We start from the raw sequence: 3,223 nt of genomic DNA, 5'->3' as shown, positions 1-3,223 counted from the left end.
AAGTGGAGTAAAGTATCTTGCTCAAAGATACAACACAGTGCTGTGGCATGACTCGAACCTGCAACCCTTTGGTCACGAGCCCAGCGTACTATTGGTGTGGTGTAGTCTCCTAATGAACCATACTGTACTTGGATGCACTTACATTCTCGTCTGCTTCCTCACTATCGCTGTCAAAGTACCAATCTTCTTCATCCTCATAATTATCGTCATCATCATCCTCATCATCACTAAACTCATAGTCACATCCACAGCCACAATGTGAGCAAAAGGCCTCCCCTTATGTAAAAACATTAACAAAATTATTGTGTAATCTGTAGATGTTTAATGCAATGATATTTTTATTTTCACACTTGTTTTCTGTTGAGCTGGGAAGTCTGATTTGTCTCTCACTACAGATATGGATATATATAGCCGTTCTCAAACGAGTGATGGTTGGTTTTCATGTGTATCTAACTAGTTAATCTTCAAATTGTATAAAGACACAAGCTTTATCCAGTGTCTTTTACAGTTTGAAAGTTAACTTATGAGAGTTATCTGCATCTACACAACAAAAGCTAGCTTTTCATGTAATCTATTTTATGTACTCAGCACATGAGTCAATACGTATACATGTATTGTGAAAAATCCACAAGAATTACCTATGCTAAAATGTGAGTATTTCTGTTACCGAGTAGATGATATTCTATTTAAGAGAGGTAATAAGAGGCTTTTTAATCCTCGGCAATATATTGCAATATGTATTGTAATGTTTAGTTAAATATTGTTATATATTGCAGTATGGTTTCGCTTCCCAATTCCCAGCCCTAAGTTACAATCGACTCACTATACTAAATTTGTCATCTCAAAAGATCATGAATCAAAACAAATAATGATAAAACATTGAAGAAGATGCACATTTGCTATTGCACAGAAATAACTAGTCCGAATTATTCTTACGTTTTATCGACTTTTTTCATAACATGCATATATGACATTTCTTCAAAATTCTTCTCATCTGAGAGACAAGTTTGAACGTAAAATTCGTTGATCTGCTGCCAAATCCACTTGTCAGGATGAGTGAACAATTCAAAATGCAAGTGCTTTATCCAAACAATGATACTGTGGCATGCATGGAGAAGTAACTCTGATAATATGTGATTGTGAAAGTGGATTATTGCAATTCAGATTCAATCCATTAAAAACACATGTACAACATACTTGATTTTGTCAGTTCCAAATATGTCTTGCTCAGCTCTTGAAATTTTTGTGTTGCCTCAGGATCGTTCAGGTTCTGGAAAAGAAGTGAGTGAATTATGTTAGTCTTGTATAAATTAGAATAAAGAGTCTTTAATTTAAGTATAAAGCCACGAGGATGTAGCGGAGTACCAGAGAATATATATTTTTAACAACCAACAATTCTGTCAATTTTTACAAGAAATTAAAAATATTCCAAATGCAACAATACATACATCTATAAACATTTAAATCATTATTGAGACACTTAAGCAAAATCTTGAAAAGAGAATTGGGTTGAAATGAATACTAAAGAATTGAATTTTACCACAAAAATTGTATGGCTACAGTATGCAGTTTAAACACCAAATCCTACCTTATCAGGGTGATACTTCAAGGCTAATTTTTTGTATGCCTTCTTGATATCTTCTGAAAACAAAATCAAAATGGAGTGATTATGAGTGGGGACTCAGTACTCCTCTTCCATTACTACAGCCACAAAAACAGGTGTAAAACAATAATTTGGTATATATTTGGAAGAACTGGATTATTCTATCACAGTTTTTGAAATGCAAATCACCCTCTTTTATTATAACCATCCCATCCAAAATAATTGTGCAGAAACTGTCAATCAATCGGAGCACAGTACGATAATTACTTATGCATGGATTTGGCTAAACTTTGTATAATGTGCATGCATACCAGGTTTAATCAAAATTGAATGATATTTAAACAAGTCATCTTGTGGAAACCGAAGTGCGGACGGAAAGACACTCCATAAAAATTAATAGCACATTTAACAAAATAGATGAGCAAGAAATGCCAGAAGGATATTGTTGTCAATCCATCCATCACCGACAGGTCTTCACTTTTTTGCCTGGATGGATAGTCAATTTTCAGTTGATGCCAACTGTGGAAACTTTTGATAAAACTTCATACAGCTATGTTTAGAAACTATTACATTGTCTTTTGACCACTTGCCTCATAGAAATAGAATAGTAATGTTTGAAAAAAGAAGACCATTTTCTGATTTCACCCATCTTTTTCTTTTGATCAAGCTTAAATTTTCGAATGAATTATGCAAAAGGGAGAAACAGAAACTGCTTCTTTATTATGAAATTTAGAAAGATTGATCTGTATCTTACTCAGCTTCTGAGAAAAAACATTAATTAACAAGGCAAAGTATAGCAAGGCAATTAATCCATATTCCCTGACTGGTAATCATTTAAATAATACAAAACAATGAAGATAGTGCTGATCTCCAGAAAGACTTGGAGCAAATGTGTAAATGGAGTGATACGTGGCTTTTGAAAATGCATCTGGATAAGTGCAAGCATATGAGATTAGGCAAGGGTAAAACACAAGAACACAACAGAATCAGATCCACCTACTACCTTCGTGGAGGAAACTTGTGCACAATAAAACAGGAGAAGGATACTGGAGTTACAATAGACTGAACTATCATTCGATAATCAGATCAATGATAAAGTGAAAAAGGTTAATTCTATATATATGTTTGCGTTGCTCAGGAGAATGTTTCAGTTTATGGACCAAAAGTCATTTGTCCCCTTATACAAGTGCCTGGTACGTTCCCACCTGGACTATGCCAGTCCAGTGTGGACACCATATCTTTATAAACATATCGATAAGATAGAAGGAGTACAACGAAGAGCAACAAAGTGTCTGCCAGGTATAGGAAGCCTAAGCTACAGCGAAAGGCTGGGGAAACTCAAACTACCAACTTTAGCCTTTAGGAGAATAAGAGGAGAAATGAAAGAACTATATAAAATGTTAAATGGTATTTATGATAAGGACTGTTGCCATTCAGTAATCCTATGGTAACATGTCACTCAAAGGTACAGCAGCAGGATACACCTAATGACATTATACCCAAAAAGATCAACAAACAGGCTAAGGAAGCACTATACTTTTCAATCAAAATTAACTGTACCAATATGGTAAAAAATACCTGAAACTGTTATATCGGCACCAAATGTTAACTCTTTTAAAA

The 3,223-nt window shown here is 34.4% G+C and overlaps 1 long non-coding RNA gene across 1 annotated transcript; it reads right to left on the bottom strand.

The window, feature by feature from the left end:
• Positions 1–145: 145 nt before the first annotated feature.
• Positions 146–1,679, bottom strand: LOC110444473. Its single transcript, XR_002462248.1, has 3 exons — positions 1,589–1,679; positions 1,198–1,270; positions 146–276 (listed from the first exon to the last, which is right to left on the bottom strand). It is a non-coding gene; the product is annotated as an uncharacterized LOC110444473 (long non-coding RNA).
• Between the last annotated feature and the right edge of the window lie 1,544 nt (positions 1,680–3,223).

The sequence above is a fragment of the Mizuhopecten yessoensis genome, unplaced genomic scaffold, assembly GCF_002113885.1.
Source record: "Mizuhopecten yessoensis strain PY_sf001 unplaced genomic scaffold, ASM211388v2 hete_36129770, whole genome shotgun sequence".
In the NCBI taxonomy this organism is placed as follows: Eukaryota; Metazoa; Mollusca; class Bivalvia; order Pectinida; family Pectinidae; genus Mizuhopecten; species Mizuhopecten yessoensis.
Note: the sequence above shows the minus strand (reverse complement) of the source record. Positions and strands in the feature narration are given on the sequence as shown.